Below are 19,857 nucleotides of genomic sequence, written 5' to 3' on the forward strand. Positions count from 1 at the left end.
TGTTCAGGTACATTTTGGGACCAATTTAGAATAAATTCATTGACCCTAATATTTATTTTACAAAGTAAAAGACAGACTACAAACTACAACTGCCGATAAATCCAAGACAGATTCCAATACATTCTACATACAGGATACCACTTTTTTAAGAACCCATTTAGGAAATGTAGACTTCAATATATATATATATAAATATGTCTGAAATAAGGAATGCTACGTGTACTTGTAGTAAATAGGTGGACGCATTCCTCGACCTGGCTTAGCCCTGATTTAGGACAACCTTCCCCTTTTCCTCCTTTGGGACAAATTGTTGCGTTCCTATGATTGTATTTCTTGTTTTTGATTATGAAAACAAATATTTATCTAAAAGACAATATTTTAAATCGAAGTACTAATGAAACGTCGAAATTTATGTGTAACCATTGATTGCTACTTACACCTTACATATTACCTATTAAAATTTGAAATATTTTTGTACAGAATAAATCTGTGTTTCTTCTTTTTTAAGCAATTTATATTGTGCATTAAATTTAACGGCGTTCTGTTTAGGTGGTCAAATGAATTGTAATTGATTTTCAAATTATTACAAATTTATTAATAAAGGGTTAAATTGCATATCACCGCCCATATGCCAATTCCATTATATTCCTACCATTCTCAACTTTTCTTTTCTACAAGAATTACACCGAATCAATATGTCTGTAGTTTTTACGATTCCCAATTCGATTGACAATTCATGTACACTTAATACCTCTACAAATGGAACATGTTGAACATAGACATACACACAACTTACATTAGCCGTACATTTTACAAAACACAATTATATATGTATTCCCCTCGTAAAAGGACTTCAACAGAAATGTCATTGCAGATTAAATTCTAACGTGTTCACCTTAAAACATCAATTCTTTCAATTCACACCAATCCTTGTTCCGTTCGATGCTCTCGAAACGGAAATGAAAGGTAAGCCGTAAACAACAAAACAGCAAATCACTTGAATAGTTAAGTGGATAGGCAAGTGCCTGCTTTGCTCGTTTCCCATTTCTTGCTCCGCAGTGTGCACTTAATCAACCCTAAACTGAAATCTCACTTCAAGACCGAAATGGCAAAAAAGCAATTACTTTAGAAAAATACCTCCACTAAATCCTACAAGTGTTGTTCTTTTTCCTATTCTTTTTTCTTCTTCTTCTTCTTCTTAGAAGACCTCTCAACTCACAGCTCTCGAACAAACTGATATAATTTGTATACAAACTTCTTAAGCCATTACAAACCAAATAGGAAAGCTACTAGTCTAGGCTATAGACAAAAAATAGTCATTGGCAGGCTTTTTTGTTTTTTATTATTTTTTTTATTTTTTTTTGCTCTCGTCTTTTCAGACATCTAACCAAGCGTGACAATGTAATTGCGTAAAACGAGTTGGTGATGTAGTGCCACCCACTTTAGAGTTCTTTGTCACACGGCAGCAGATCCAATTTCCTGTTCATTTTTTCGAGGTTTTATTCATTCGTTGTTTTTTTCGATTTGGTGAGATGTTAGGGATGTACCCCACACGAACATACAGTAGAGATCTAAAACTGGAATTCGTTGTACTGCTTAAAATGTATGTCATCAACAAAAAAAATACTATAACAAATTGAGGGAAAGCTATTTCAGCCTAAGTTTGCATAGACAATATCCTTGATTGAAAATAAAGGTCGATCATCGCAAAAGTTTCAGTTACACACGGAATCTATATCCAAAATTTCACAAACTTTAAAAATATAATTCAGTACTGTATACAACATTTCGTGACCCATCAGCTAATTCTGATTCTGTTATATGATACAAAATCGATTTAAACCGAAATTATATAACCAATAACTGGTAAAAATGAGCCAAATTGGCTCACAGCCGTAAAAGTAGGAATACCACATTCGAATTTTCGAAATGAAGGGTTCTGCGTTGGAACGTTTTCATATATTAGATCATTTAACTAAAAACCAAGCTATAATTTCAAAAATAAATATACAGTGATCAAATTTGAAATGAGCCAAATTGTATCACTCCGTAAATCTTGTGTTAATGAGACTTAAAAAAACATTTGAAGCATTTTAAATGACATTACGAAATATTTTGCAAAATCTTACTGGATGTTGTCTGTTGACTTTTGCAGTATTATAAATGAGAAAATAAAAACGGTTTACTCTCTGTAATAAAACTTCCTGAGTAAATGTTACTGGAAAAGTAACCAGATACAGCTAATACCTAAAGCACAGTGTTGTGTTCTAATGTAAAATATTGACAGGCGAAATCAAAAACTAACGATGTGCACACTTGGAACTATTTATTGGTATGCCCTGGCTTATTGGCACTGCATTTCAGTATAGCACCATCTCTCTCACAGGCGATCTTTTTGCTTTTCTTTGGAGATATGTCAAAGATGTAATCCAAAATCATCTTTGTATACATGATGTATATTTGCTATCAGTGGTATTTAAACAACAGTCTTAACCAGATGACTTACAATTTCGACGAAACCTATGTAAAACGAAAGGATTCGACAATTGTGAAATTCAAATTTCAAAATGTTCTTTTCAAAATATTTATAATTTTTATCAGGACTTGTAAGGATTAATCAGAAATATGTAAAAATATTATACCTAGCATATGGCTCCTGGTTTGGCCACCGTTTGAGGTGCTTCACCGCTTGTTGACCGCGATCGTTTTCACACAGTGTTATCGTATGTGATCCATTTCTCATCTCCAGTCACCATCCGTTTAAGAAATGGGTCTATCTCATTCCCTTTGGCCAAGGCTTCGCAGATGGAAATTCGGTCATCCTTCCTTTCCTTTTTTCTCTTATTTGGTGTGGTTTAAAACAGTTTCATAGTCCATTTTTACCTCCAGGGCGATTTCTACCGAAAAAATAATAAAATAATCTTTTTCCCCAACCTAGTATCATTCGTAAACTGATTCATAATTTTAGCGATATTGGTACAACCATACCCAAATTTTACCAAATGTAGTACGAATTAGTATACATTTATATAAATTTGCATAAGTACAGTAAAGATATTTCCAAATTTTAGGATTCCAGCCATAGCGATTCACCTAAATGCAAATTTAGTGCACATTAATGAATTTCAATTACTACCATATCAACTAATAGAAATATTATTTCCCAATTTCAGGATTACAGTCCTATCGGTTCACCCAAAATTTAAATTGTACTATATTTAGTACACATTGGTATAAACAGTGATCTTCCTAATTTCAAGATTCCAGCTCCATCGATTCACGTAAATTCTAAATGTATCAGATTTAGTATCATTTCCATTACTACCTACAACATAAGATCCTAAAAAATCGTATCTCCCAACTTCAGGATCCCAGCTCTATCAGTTTAATCTAAATCCAAAATGAACCAAATTTAGTACCACTTAGTACACATAAGTACAAGTTTCCAAAACTACCTGCATACGTCAATTCTACACTCCAACAGTAATCTGAACTCAATTCTAATATTCCAACTCTATCGGTTCACCTAAATCCAAATTGTAACAAATTTAGTATCAATTAGTTCAGTACGTTTTTCCAAAATAGCATCCATATGCCAATCCTACAATAAAAAGTGATTTTAACTCCAAATTTCAGGATTCTAGCTCTCTCTGTTCATCAAAAATTCGAATTGTACCGAATTTAGTACCATTTAGTATACATCAGTACGAATTTCCAAAACTACCCACACACCTTAATTCTACAAAATCTACGAAATCTTTTTTCAATGTTTCAGATCTATCGGTTCACCCAAAATGAAAATGTACCATATAGTACTTTTCGTACATATAAGTACAGATTTCCAAAACTACATACTGACGGTAATGTTAATTTCAAATTTCAGCTCCAAAATTGTAGCAAAATTTTTACAGCTTAGAACTATTCGTATAAGTAAACCCTAACACAAAATTATGTACATCTTAGCACTTTTTGTATACTTATAGTTCAAATTTCAAAAAAAAGAAACCCCTTCCCTGCTTTAAGAGTTATAACTGCACTAGTTCGCCAATACAAATGTTACCATATTTATTACTTTTTTAGTACAATTCGTGCCGTTCTAGTACGAATTTCCAAAAACTCAACCTCAAATAGGCTACGACTGATCCTCCCCAAAATTTCAAGATTCTAGGTTCAGTCAATCACTTTGCTCTTTTATTAATATAAATTCGTGAAAATAACTGTAGATGGTGATAGTATTGAAATAAATGACATTTTATACAGCTATATGACGTTTTCGACGTTTTCACCCTTTTTACGTACGAAACCCAAAAAAATCGTCGCACAGGTCATCCATGGTCTTAACACATTTAACACCAACGTCCTTTTAAAATAAAAGTGAAAATAACTGTAGACGGTAATAATATTCAAATGAATGACGTTTACTACGACGTTTACACCTTTTTGACAGTCGAAAACCTAAATATTCGTTACACGGACCATCCCTGGTTGTAACCCATTTCGTCAACCCTTCGTATCGTTCCCCAATATCTGAAATAAGATGCGATTAATGGGTCTTATGTAGTAAGTCTGACCCGAACAGACGGCGTTTCACTGTAACCACTCTCAACATTGCAGCACTCTGTTTCACACAAAAAAGAAAGAGTGCAGGACAAGTCATGCCAACAACAGAAGCGACTGTAAAGTTGTCATCGAAGGTTACATAATTGCGTTAGAAACACTTTTATAGTTCTTTTATGAATGCGATACAATTAAAATACATTAATTACGATGTACGAAACATTGAGAAAGCATCCTTTTTTAGCAGATGACAATCAGGCACGGCCATTCTGTATCTAATACAGCAGACCACGCATATAAGGACATCTTATGTAAGAAAAACACGGACATTGGAAAATGTTTCACCTATATAAGAAAACAGTTTATTATATAAAAATAATTCATATAAGAAAAATCCGCTTATAAGAACAAATTTCTCGATTTTTGGATGTTCTTATACCCGTGGTCTACTGTATCTGATTGAATTTGATTGAATTTATTCATGTTATGATTTTATAACAATTTATTTTGTTGATTCAGAATAAAAACACTATTTCTGTAAACAAGTGCATGCGTACATATTCACACATGTGTCTACAGTTTCATTCAAATATTTTGCCAAGAAAAACTGCACAATTGGAAAAATGATGTCTGCCATCCATATCAAATTCCTTATTGCCAACATGATGCGTGAATGGTCGGTCATTCCGTCTGTCCGCATTTGAGAGTTTAATTTGTTTAACCGCAATAAATCAAAGCTAAACGATGTGGCGTTACATCCATGGAATGTAGGATATGTCAACAATTGACGACATTTCCGTATGTGACAAACAACAGTGTGAAGAGGAACTGACTGCCAATATTAGAACATCATTTCGGATGGGAGTGTAAAAATGCGAGTAATGGTAAATCCATCTACTTAGCAGATTTGAGCAATTGTTATATGAATGGTTTATATTTAAGGGCTGACGAAGCGGCTAATATTTTTTTTTCGCATATGGTGTGCATTGGTTTCCATATGTGTGGTAAGGTTGGTATTGCGGAAATTCCAGTGGAGCCAATGGAGCAACAATCTATTAGTGTTTGCAACACATAATTTTGGTTGGTTGAATGAATACACGCATACTCCTGAAGTGGTTCTTCAATGTCTAAGAGGAAAATAAAGAAAACAATACCAACTCCAATGCAGTCACTTTTGCATGTTTGAAAAAAAAAATGCAGAATTCGAATATGTTTAGTACTTATAAACATGGTATAATTATTACAAGGTAGGGCACAGCTACCAACTGATTACAATTTTTTCCCAAGGTGGCTTGTTCCATCAAATCAAAATACATATTTTGTGTATGTGTGTGTATTGTTTTGAATACAATGTGAAATAAATTCAAAATATATTGAAATATATTCAAGTTTAATTGAAATGAAAATAAAATTTTAACACGTTCGTCTGTAAGTGATTACATTGTTATGGATGAAACAAACATTTTATGGTATCCCCTACTGGATTTTGGGAAGAAATTATAACCTTTCATTCATTTTTCGCGTTTTTAGTTTTGTGTTGAAAAAATGTCAAATAAACAGAAACACTTGTTGCGTATATTTATTTTATTTTTGGCAGAAGAGGCCACACGTGCATAGTTGCTTTTTTGTTATTCACCTCAAGCTGCCCTACCTTGTATTATTGTACCATGCTTACAACGAAGTTTTGTGTTTTTGTAGGTGCCATTTGTACAGTTTGGCGCTATTAACCAATTTCAGTACAATTTCATTTTGAATATTCTTCCATTTACCTCAGTATGCTGCCAAATTTCTAAATTGGTAGAGGCTGATAGGTACTGTTCCAAGCGTTTTTTCACGATTGACCACATATTATCATCGGATTGAGATCGGTATTTGTGTTTTTTTTTTTTCAAATTATTCATATTCATTCGGATTGAGGTCGGGACTTTGTTTACAGGATATGTGTTCAAATCTCTCTATAGACGTCTTCCATTATTAAAGTTAAAGAGTTAAAGCCAACCCATACCATGACCATTCGTCAACGGTGCTTCACATTGCGCATTTGAATTTGAATAATGCTTCTTTTTTACTGCTGCTATAACCGATGTCGTTGAATTGATCTTCATTCATTATATTATTAGCTATCTAGTTGGTTTTTGTTCAAACATTGTGCAATGCTTTTGGTAAACGTAATTTTATTAATGTGAAACTTATAAAAGAACTAATAAAAAAGTTTAAAAAACTAACTTTTGCATTTCTTTTATTTCAATGTTTTCTGGTGTTATTGGTGCTAGGGTTATTTTGTTAAAACTTTTGCATAATTTTATTAAGTAATATATATTCAATAAATAGTTTCGCAAAAATGTACTTTCTTATCGAACAATCTTTTTATCAATGAATTGGCATTTTTGACAATATTTCGTCTATGCTTACTCTCGCCATTTGAAAAAGGACCTTTACACAATATTGCCTCCCTAGTTTGGAAGTGAATTAAGTCTGAAGAGAGATTTATATTGCCTATGGTCCTTAAATAGTTCCCTAAATAGTCTTTTGTAGCGTCGTCTGCTGCAGGACATACATTAAATATTACACTTTGGTCATAAAGTGGTTTATTGTTCTACAAAGTTATATCTTTGTGTGTGTGTGTGTGTGTGTGTGTGTATGTATACTACGTACATATAAATTGTGTCGTAAATCAATGATTGACCACATTTGTTACATGGCCTTAAACTATTGCTACATACAGTGGATATAAAAATTACAAACACAAACGTTTCGAATATTACATTTTCTCGGAATGTGTCCATTGTTAGGAAGTGTAAAGTTCATGATTTGATTCAAAAATGTATTTTATTTGATGTACACGTTTTGGAGCGTTATCTAAGATTCAACGTATTTGGTAGACGTTTTTCATACGAATGCAACCGCAAAATGTTCCACTAGATTTGCAAAATTCAACAATGACACAAAAATCAAAATATATACATATTTTCAGAAATGATATAAAATATTTGAGCAATACATATAATTGTTGTATATTTAAATTTAGTAATTATCTAACTGCCTATAGAAAATATAAAATAATTTAATAAGTCATAGAAATTGTTTTTTTTTCAAGAATATAATTTCAAAGTGGATTGGTCGCGCTAAATCCACATTTATAATAATTTATAAAATAAATTTTAGTCATTAATTGTCAAATACTCGTTTATTCCTGTCGTAGTAAATTATGGGCAAAAAAGTTTATAAATAAATCAAATATTGATTTTTTAACCCAGATAACGCCAGAGATTTTGTACTTCCACATCTTAAATGTTATTTTTAAACTTTAATATTTAATTAATATCTGACAATTTTGAAGTAAAGTGAAGTTGTAGCATGAACTAGGAGAGTATAGATACAACAATATAATCAAATAATTTAAAGGACGATGTCCCCAAATGAGTTAAGATCTTAATATTGCAATTTTATTTTAAAGTTTTGGAAATTTTAGTCAATTCTCAATTTACAAAACAACGTTTTAACAAGTGTTGCCATACTTCTTTTGTGGAACCAGTTGTAGATGTAGAGTGGTTCCTGGAACCGATCTTGGCCTTGTGGCTAGGTTCCCATTCATGAAAATAATTTAAGAAATTGAAATTGAATTTCAAATATATTACAGCAACAAAAAACAGAACCATATCTTCACACAAGGAATTTTGCAAAAAAATTTAAGTATGTATTATAAATTGTTCATTGATTAACTATTGAATAATTTAGTGGCTAATACAAAAGTTCGGCACAAACCCCTTTTTATAGATTTTATATTAATAACTTTTCCATAAAAATCAGAATTTAGGCATTTTCATGGGTGGTTTTTAAAATCTCCTGGCAGACAAACCCGACCATTTAAATGCCAGCTATTGTTGTTTTGGGTACACTTTCAGTATAAGGAAAAATCCCCGTATACACGACCCGCCCCATTTACGGTAGGCTAAGGATAATATATAATATCTTGTAGGCACTATGGAATGGTATGTGAAATTTGAACTGAACATACGAAAAGTAATAAAACGGGAGATTATATTATCATTGCAAAATAAATCAGAGAGTCTAAATTCATTGGTCACATTAAATGTCTATTTAGCAAATTTTAATTTGATTTAATTTCAACAAAGTGCACACACTTTTATGCAAATCCAATTTAGTAACTGAATTTCCACGTAGTTTGTGTGTTCATTCATATTTTTTAACTACAATCACAGTACAATAATACATCGTAATATTTTTACCGAACCTAGATGAAATATGGAGGGGTCAAACAATCAAATCGAGAAAATGAAATATCCAATCCATTCAATCTTTGAACATACCTATATAGGCCAATTCACGAACACGAATTGTTAATGACCCCGACCATCTCGCAGAATAACCTCCATGCCACTTTTAACCACTGTAACATATTCCGATGCTATACATACAAATATCTGATACACACATAAACGACTGTGAATATATGCGAGTGTGTTATAATAATAGTGTACTAAAAGCAAAAGTTTAGTGGTTTGTTGCTACATCAGCCATCATCCGTGTTGTGACCCAGTTTTCATGAATCCCAAAAAGAATAGAGAGGAGTCTGCCACAATCATTTATCATTTGATGTGAAGGAAATGGCACCACGGAAACGCTCCACACTGAATGCTTTCTGTGTGGCAGAGGAGGAAGACTTACACAGTTGTACGACTTGTGAAGGCGACGTTAGAACTACATAAAAACGAGTTTGTGTTTTTCTTAGCCGCTTCATAAAAATAAGTTTTTCTTCTTCCATTTCATTTGGTTCAATGCATGCAGACCTCTTTCCACTCGCAGGAAACTAGTTTTACCACACAGTGCAGGGCGACTGGGCTTGCTGTAATTACAAACTTCCAACTACTCTCCTACAGTCGCACATATGCACCGGAAGTTAATTCGCCACCGGATGTGAGCATGTTTGAGCTATGTAGCGGATGTTCTAGCGGAACATTTCGCTACAAGCTGTGCACACAAATGCACAAAAGAACAAGTAATGAAAATTAATGCGCAACGAAAGTTCACAAAATGTGTACAACGATAACAACATCTGAGGTAACATTTGGCGCTTACGAGCCAGAATGCAACCGAAAGTTCGTCATTCTATTGTTCCAGCCATAATAGGAATTCTGTCTGTGTGAGAGCGAGTTATTTTTGTAATGTTCTTGGCTTTGTCTCCGCACGAAATGTTTCAAGAAAGCCTTATAACAACAAATAATGTATTATTTGCGTAACATATTACTTTTGCAGACATGTTTTATTTGTTCTGGTACGAGGAAATAACCTCTCTGACTTCGGGCAGATCATTCTTCGTGAAAGAATTAACTTTGCCTGACATGCCGAATGCTTCCATTAGCGTCAAAATTCGTTATGAAACTTATTTAATAAAGAGTTCCATGTCAATAAGAAACATCACACTTGTATGTGAATATATTAAATTTGCGTATAAGCGGAACATGTTCCGACATGGACTATCGTTAATTTTCTTGCAAACGACTCGAAATAAATATGTTCAACGCTAAATCTAGTCATTCAAAGTTCGTTGACCTGTCATCGTAGATATCCATGGAGACACAAGCAAAAAAATGGTATGTTCATGAATATGTTATTCGGAGGTATTACAATAGAGTGACATAGCGGTCAGTGATCGGAGGACACCATAAAATATCATATTACAAGTATTGTTTCCGTTAAATGTAACTCAGGACGACTGACAGTGGCCCGATCAAGTTATGGATCTATGTAGTAACTTAAGTAGTCGCATTGCGAATATCGACACTTTATGCCCAGGAATAGTCTCCACGTTCACAATTACATTTATATTATACAAAGTTGCTTTTCCTAACGCTCTCAAAAAAAAACAAAACAAAATAATAAAGATAATAATGGGGAAGACAAAAAGTGTCCTTTTTCACTTCAGTCACTTGTTATGTGGTGGGCTGGCGCTTAGCCGAACCACAGTGAATCATCAGACACAAAACCAGACGCAGTGTTGAGTGGAAGGGCGTGGTGTCGTGTTGTGTATTGGTGTGTTTCTGCGAACAGATTTGACTTGCAAATACATACAAAACTGGCCCCCTTGCGGTCACTGCTATGTTTGCCTGCTCGATAGCCATTAAGTAATAATGAAGGAGAAGAGGTCGGAATAGACATTTCATTAGCATAAAAAATCGTTATGATTTATTTTATGGTATCTGAGAACATCTCTCGCTCGTTCGAATACGAATTAAGTTGTTGTGAGCAAATGAATCTATCGAGTCCATTATTACATAAAATCAACACCAATGTGAACATCCTTATCCACTTCGAAATGGTCAATTTTGTGGCTGTGTAGGTCGTCGTTGTGATGATGCTGCTGTACAGTCACATTACAGCTACACGAATCATTTGAACTTATGTAAATGTCCCCATTTTCATAGTTAGGACGAGGGACATGATGGGCGGCAATATTGGGTTTGGCTGCACAGCCATTTGAACGTTCAGTCACCAAATCCATAATTGCATACTGACATTCGTTCGTTTCGTTGAAGCACCGCAACAATGATTTGGACTGCATTCGAAGACATTTGTTGATGTTTTCATATGCGTGCTCTCGGGGGCAATCAGTTATGGAATGTAACATCTTTCTGGTAATGTCGTAGACTCGAGTGCAGTCCGAAAACATAGCATCTCTATGGAAAATGTATGTACATGTCATAATATGGATATGTATGTATGACATTGGAACAAAACTACTTACACAATTTGAAGTTCGTCCGAGTTTAAAACAGGCTGTTCGGAAATACTATCGATTTTCTTTTCACTGCAGATTTGATAATAACCAAGTTTCTGAATAGCAGCGCCCATTGAAAAATGTCAACAACAATTTTTTTGACAAGGAGTACTTATGTGTCTAATTTTATTGTCTGTATATTGGTTGTATTCCCGCACATCCAAGAATTATATATTTTAAAAAAATTATTCTCTAAGCACATTGATGTTTGTGTTGTACCTATTTGTAAATATGTACAAATACAAAACTTCAGGTCATTATCTTATTATGGCTGTATTTTTGTTGACAGTTACCACAGATGGTCCGTCAGAAACAGTGACGTAAATGACGTGAGAAATGCCAAAGAATTACTTCCCTTAGTCAATATGGAAATTACATTGCATACATTACTTTACTCAAATCCATATTAAATTTCAAAATTTTATCATCAACAAAGTTTTAATTTTTATATGGATTTTCCTACATTTTCGACGTGCACTCCATTCGGACAGCTGAAACCCTACAAATTTTTCACACGGTTTTTTTTTGATATGTTCCAAATACACTTGGGTTACAAAATATTGAGGCACATTTTCATTATATAATACGTCTTGCAATGTATATGCACAAAATGAATAATGTGCACTGTTCCAGAACCATGTGACTGTGAAAAAATCCTTATGTCAGATTTAAGTGAATATAGAATCGAGTTCTCTTTAACCCTTTGAGCCACGAATTTTTTCTGTGATCATGGAACGATTTTATGTGTACAGATTTAATACAACTGTCCTAAAGAGGGATGGATAAAATTTGACGTCGCTACATCCTTGCATTCACGAGATACAGTACTTTCTTTCTGGAATATAAAATTCCAATATCGAATTATTCTCTATTTTCTTTTTTACAAGAATCATAATTAATTTTGATGTAAGTGGCAATGGCTCTATTATAGGAAAGCTGTGCAAGTGATAGAAATATAAATTTGATAGATTTTCATTCATGTTTTATTTTATTTTGAGGATTCGAAAATGTTTCATTTTCGAAATAAATATAATTTGTTGATAATTTGATAATTTGTTTGTTTGTTTACATTTTTCTCTCAAATGACGTTGACACTAGTATAACTTACAACAACAAATTTCCATGTGGTTGTTGTATAGTTTGTTGTACAACAACACTTGCTGTTACCTTCTATTATAATACCATGGTTCTAAACGGAGAGCCTGTTGTCTATTAGGGTAAAAATTTAATTCAAATTAACGCCCTCGTCTGCAAATTAAGTCTGAGGATCACACCTAATTTATTGCGCTCCGTACAAAAATACTTACCTTCTCACCTTTGCAGGATATGTTAGACGTCCGCACTACCCAAATACACAAGGACTTTATTTGCATCTATGCCAATTGAAAACGGCGAAAATGGATGAAAACATTTTTTATTGATCGAAAAATGTTTAGAAACACAAAAATTTATATTTTTTATACGCAATGCGTATAAACTCTATTAGAATTAATTAAAACATTGACACTGAAAATAATTTTTGATCAGCCCTCGATTCTTTGGAAGTATTAAAAAAAAAAACAAAAAAATTGGCAACAATTTATACAGTACACCTAACATTCGGAAAATCACCGTTGTTATCGAAAATAAAGGTCCGAATGTAACATAAATTGCTAGAATTTGTTGAAAACAATAAATAATCCTTAAAATAAATAAACATTTGTAATAGTACGTTTACATTTAACCGGATATCGTTAACCCAATGGGTTTCAATTGTCAATTCCTTTGCATATACGGTAAAAAGTTCTAATGTATATGCCGTTTAATATAACCTCAAAAAATGAACTATTCAATTTCGAAAGCCTTTATTGAAAATGCTATATTAAGTCTAAGTATTGCGGTCTTCCATGTTTAGAGCACGCAGTATTTGTCATTCGCTTTATATGAGTCGTTTGTATAGTTTATTTTAAAACAAATCTTGGTTTTCTAAAAAAGTTTACAAAGCATATTACGTTATACCCTTTATCATGTTTAAGTGCACAAAGTCACCAACAAAATTAATACCATTCAACAATATTTTTGCACTGCACTTTTTAGGGGAAATTGGGCGGAAATATTTTTCAAACGGTAACACTGATTGTAACAAAAAAGCAGAATTATACTGCATACAAAAATTCACCTATTTTCCTTACTTTATATTTAATATAAATATTAAATATTTAAAAATATTTATTTCCGGGTCCTCTCCAACATTTTCAATTGCGATTACTTAAGAAAGCAAAATATTTCAATAGAATTTAGTGAGCCATATTTACCGATTTGTTCTAAAAGTACAGACTCATTGAATCACTGTTAATTATCCAGTTTATAAAGAATGCCTAACATGACATCGAACAGGCAGCGTCTTACTGACAGAGTTTTGTTGCGAAAGTTTCGCCCCTAACAAGTCCATGTGCACCGATACACATGCGAATAATAGCTCCTCTAATACTCGGAACAGCACTCCGTGTATGGGCGTAAAGGGCCAACCTCACGCAAAAAATCCAGCAAAATTTGAAATGCTAATGTGCGGTCAGCTATAAACATGACTACACAAATCACTGGCTTTATTTTCTCGTTTCTAACGTTGTTTACATGCAGATGGAAATGTAAATGTATTTATGACTCCGCATGTGTGTGTGCGTGTGTCTGATAATGTGGAGGGTGTGCCAACTCTCGGCCTCGGACAAAGAGAAGCACACACATACATAAAAAGGACATTTATTAATATTCCACATGGGCCAAACACTGTGACCTCGTAAATAAAATCATCAAAGCTCAGCATTCAATGACAGTGAGAAACAAAATATGAAAGAAAACAAAATTAGAACTGAGTAGTTATTTGACATTTATGCTGTGGAATCGAAAATTTTAATCCACCTGATTAACTAAATCATGAACAATGTAAATGTACAACCACGACTAAGTTGATTGCGTCTAATCTATTTTATATAGCTGATTTCATCAAATTGTGGGTCTAGAATGTTAAATATATTCCTAATGCCAAAATTTTTTTAAAATTCCCGTTAATTGCATCTTGTTTATTAAATCGACTTTCCAGACTACTGGAATTTCCATTTCATAGAATTTACTCCGATATTATAATAAATGCATCAATTTTGGTTGTAACTGTAACCGCAGCATACATCACATGAAGGGCAATGCTAGGTAGGGATGTCGAGTGGAAGCCTAACTCAGCAATTCCAATAAATAAATTCCAATATGCAATGAATATTTGACTACATAAAAGTATGGACTAGCATACATGTAATCGGTCAAGATCTTCCTTATTTTCTAACAGGCTAGGGGATTTTCCAAAAAAAAATAAAACTTTAGTCATTTTGTTAATTCTTGGGCGAAGTTAATAATCCTAGTTTATACCAGAGCCAGACATTTACTCTTTCGAATGTCGTTGAATTTATCTATAATAACAACAATTTTGTTGCTGACTTCTATTGAATATAATTATATATTTGGTCTGGGACTTGCAGAGGAATTTGACGTATAATATTTTATTCTTTGACATAATTTAGCTAAAATTAAGTTTTATGTTACTTTGATGCCTTTAAAAAAAATACGAAAACATTTTGAATTTTTTGTTCAAAATCTATGACTATATACTTGGTATATATATTATATATGCAGACTTCTCTTGTTCAGTGACTAATGCCACAAATTGAAGAAGAATATTTGTTCCTTATAACATCCTTCTAAAACGACATCTTGTGGGTAAAAACTACTAAAACTAGTGGTACGATTTTAACCCTAAAATTAGTTTTTATTTAATTTTTTTTTTTTTTTTTGAGATTTTTGACGTTTAGGCTGGTTTTGAGTTTTAGTCTATTCTGAGACTTATAGTAAAACATTATTGCACACATTTCTGTGGAATATTGTGATCAGTTCACAGATCACATTAACCCCGTTTTAAATGAGTTTTCAGATTTTTCAATAACGTCTGGAAAAGGGGCCCCTTTTTTAGGTTATCTCCCGATGTAAACTTTCGAAACGCCGATACACGTGTCTTCTTTTTTAGCCCATCTTTCAGAAAATGATGATTATAATCTTATAAACTATTTATTATAATTGTAAGTGCAAGAAAACATCGGATCTCAAAGGTTAAACAATTCCGTATATTTAGCACTAGCAGTACCGAAGACAGAAGAATTCAAGATGGCCATCCCTATTGCTAATATTATCAATGTCAGCGCATATGGTAGTCTCTGCGTGTATATGCATGTTATGCCATGCTATGTTCCGTGTAGCCAATTTAAGCTTATCGCAAAGAACAACATATAAATTGCTGTCACTCGGGTCCACTTACATTCACAGACATGGGATACATACCATTCATAAATGTCTATGTATTGTGTATTTTATCGTCGTATTATTGGTTTGTTTACTATAAATCGGCTGCTGAACAAAAGGACAGCGGCACACCAATAGGAAATATGCAATTACAATTGGTCGTATCCCATATTAATTTACTGTTAGATGTTACATAATTGTACGTGTGCACAGAAACTGAAAATAATTTTCACATTTGTTGAAAAATATATACATTTTAACGACGAAACCTACGAATAAAAACATTTCTCACAAGATATCGAACACACAGCATGTTGCATGACCAGTACCTTTTCTATAAATAAAGATATAGTAAAAGTTTTCTCAGAAAAAATGTTAATTTATTCACTTTTAAAAAACAAAATTTATTTAGAAATAAAAATTATTCTATGGAAACCTAAACCCGACCCAATATTTGCCTGATCAAAAATTATAACATCTGTTTAATTTGTTCTTATAAATATGTCATGGTACAATTATAATCCCAGCTGATTTGATTCCAACGTTATACTCGTGTCAGTATGAATATGATTTTTTTTAATTACCCAACAGGAAAATTCGGTTCATTGACAGTAGTATTACTTACAACAACAAATTTCCATGGTTGTTGTATCACCACAACACTTGTTGTTACCATATTTTATTATACCATGTAAATAAGTAATCGACAGTATGCAATTATTTTTTCTTTTCCTTGTATTTTTGAGGTTATTGTCATGTTGAAAGCAGTATATTTTCTTCGGCAAAGAGAACCATTGCCTTTTTCAACACATTCGTATAAACAATTCCATTATTTCATAAATCCCGTAAATAGATCGAACACCATAAAAAGAAAAACCACCAAATGCCAATATGCCAGGATGTGTTCAGTGGCAAAATCGCTAAATTAGAAAATATAATTTGAAACATTAGAAAATTAATTTGTTGAAAATATTTCAATCGACATGCATAACATTTTTTTGAATTTATTTTTCATTTTATTTGAAATTGATTTAACTGAATGCTACAATATATGGGACTTAGTTTTGGAATAGCCCCCATTAAGGGCACCTTCCCATTTGCAGTATTTTGAAGTTTTGAAGTCAGAAGGTAGAATACCTCCTCAAATATGAGATCATGTTTCGAACTAGCCCCTATGAAACGGTCTCTCATTTTTACAGTGGACCACATTCTTACCATTCACAGTGGTACAATATTTAGTACTAATTTCCAAAAATATTTTTGCATATCATCATTCTGTTTGCAATAGCTAAGCTACCAACTAATTTTAAATATATATTAGTACATAGAATAGTATTTGTAATAGTTAAATTTGGGTACTACTGTTCCATTTTAAAATAGTATTTAGTATATTTTAGTACCAATACAAAAAACCATAAACAATATTTATGCACAGCATTCCATTGCTATAAATGAATCTACATACTTAGTTTATATATTTTTAATAACTTAATCTACATATCAAGTTTTATATATCTACTATCCCTACCTGTTCCATTGTAATATAATATTTAGTACTATTAGGCACTAATTTCGCATATCGTTGACAAAGCTGAATAGGAAATTTCCGAGTTCTACTTTCAACCATTCCGTCGTAATACAGTTTTTAGTACCTTTTAGTACTATTTTTCAAAACAAGTTTTGCACATTATTCTATTTTTTATTAGACTTATCTACATATCTTTATTTATCTATATCTTCCGGTTCTATTGTAATACAATTTAGTACTTTTTACCTCTTAGATCTGATGATCATTCCCAATTTAATTCGCTTTTGACGTTTTGATGTTTGCTACTTCTAAATGGCATTTTTCTAACACCGCGATATTTATTTTCGCAGGCCTTTTATCAAAAATTTCTAAAATGTAAATAAAATCAGAGATCTACACTCAAAATATACGGTTTAATTTTTTAAGCGCTTAAAAGATTTAATATGAGGACTTTTGGAATCTGTCGACGTATCAATTATCGTATCTTTACTTTTATGTCTTAGCAACAGTGTGCTGTAGTGTATTAAAATGTTGACTTTTGTTACTTGAATAACCGAAATGATCATGACATGCCAGATAACGCCATCTACCGATAACATAATTGCTAATAAAACTTGTATACATGATTGGCGATTGAAGCCATGGCCACAACCCACCGAATATTCCCAACTCCAAAAAGCATGCAATGGAACAGTACTAAGCAACAGGGTTACCGTTGTGCGACTAAAGTCGCGATTTGCAACCTTTTTGATGCCCTCTGACTCTATGTGGAACTTTTAAATCTTTGTGCAACTTTTCTTCCACTGCTAAGCAATATAAAAACCAGTGAGCGGAGCAGTATAGTCGGACGGGGCCGACCATACGATACCCTACACAGCTTCCATGAAAATCTAACTTCCTGGGTGGGTTGTGTTGTGATGTTCGGCTTTCGACTCGAAAAGTACAAGTAATTAAGTTTTCGGTCCACTTCATCCGAAAAATATTATCTGATCATTACCTAACATTTTAGGCGTTGTCCTTGACCATAACTGGAACCTCGTGGAACATTTCAAAATGATCAGCGCTATATTTCCGCCCTCCAGTGTGGTAATAGGTTACTAAATAATATATGAATACGTAAGCACCTGCAAATATTTAAGTGTAACTCCCGCATCCGAGTACCTACGACAATATAATTGGTATCAATTTAAACATCAACCACTCCTCTTGGATATACTATCAACTTCTCGGGTCTATGTCCTTCAGTGGTAAATATATACGCTATAGAATACAAATTTTGTAATTTTCATACAAAAGTTAGGGTCCATTTGACCCGCTAAATATTGACCGATCTTTATCAAAAAAGGCATGCTTATTCTTTGGCCCGATCCCCTTCTCCATGCAAAACTTTGCGGTGTTTGGTCCATAATTGCGGCAAAAATAAAGTTTTTGGTCCATTTCATCCCCTTAAATATTAACCGATCTTTTCCAAAAACAATAGGGGTCTTCATTGGCCAGAACTCATTCTACATGCAAAATTTTGTGAAGATTGGTCCATAACTGTGACCTGTATCGTGTTTACAAATTATAATGGATAGACGGACGGACGGACACACATGTCTAGATCGACTCAGCTAATCGAGATATGATGATCGGTATACTTAAAGGTGGGTCTAGGCGTTACAAACTTTTGGGGCTGCACAAAGCTATAATACCCTGACAACATAATTGTGTAGGGTATACTTAATTACCCATATATATCGAGTATCTTCTGGAAATGTGATATAATTAGGTAATGTAGTAGACAAGGCCTATATAAGGTCGGCCAGTAAGCCGCGGCGAAAACTAATTATTTCGCCTTTAAATAAAAAACACAACACAATTTATAACTCTGTAAGATAATTTAAGTAAGATAAAATGTCCCTTAAAATCTTGAAATAGTCCAAATGTGTTTCACAAAGACGACATAAATTAAAATTGAATTGGATGTTGACAAAATATTAATGTTTTTGGTATGGACGTCTAACATAATTTTGTATGGATGTGTAGGTTTCAAAATATGACTTGGCAGCAAACTTAATAGTCAGCTGTGCTTACTGTCCGACCTTATATAGGCCTTGTCTACTACATTACCTGACTATATCACATTTCCAGAAGATACTCGATATATATGTACTACAAGTGTACTACCACTTGCTATTTTTCAAAACATTTTTAAGGTCCAATGTTGCCGAAGGGCAACATAAAGTTTCTAAGCTAATGTGTAATGCCAGATTCAATACATATATCAGGGCACAAATTTTCGTGTATTTGTAGCAAGTTCGTTATGACAGAATTCAAATAAATGAAAACTAAAAGTTGGGACCGAATTATTAGTTCGTATGAAAAGTTTCTATGAAAAATATGTCTTTAAATGCCGGGACCAGGAAATGTGTTCGCTATAAAGAGAATTCGTTATAACCGATGTTCGTACTCGACTATAGTAATAATACTAATAATAATTGTAATACTTACACTTAATAAAACATTTCCGTTCCTCCGTTGTCATTCGCAACTTACACACCGTAAAGAACAATAAAACACTTAACAGTTTTGTTTTTTTTATTATTTTCTTTAATATTATCTAATTAATTCATATTTTTATTTGGAATACATACTGTCCATAATATTC

The sequence above is a fragment of the Musca vetustissima genome, unplaced genomic scaffold (assembly GCF_032173495.1).
Source record: "Musca vetustissima isolate MV318-11 ecotype Yass unplaced genomic scaffold, APGP_CSIRO_Mvet_v1 utg19679, whole genome shotgun sequence".
In the NCBI taxonomy this organism is placed as follows: domain Eukaryota; kingdom Metazoa; phylum Arthropoda; class Insecta; order Diptera; family Muscidae; genus Musca; species Musca vetustissima.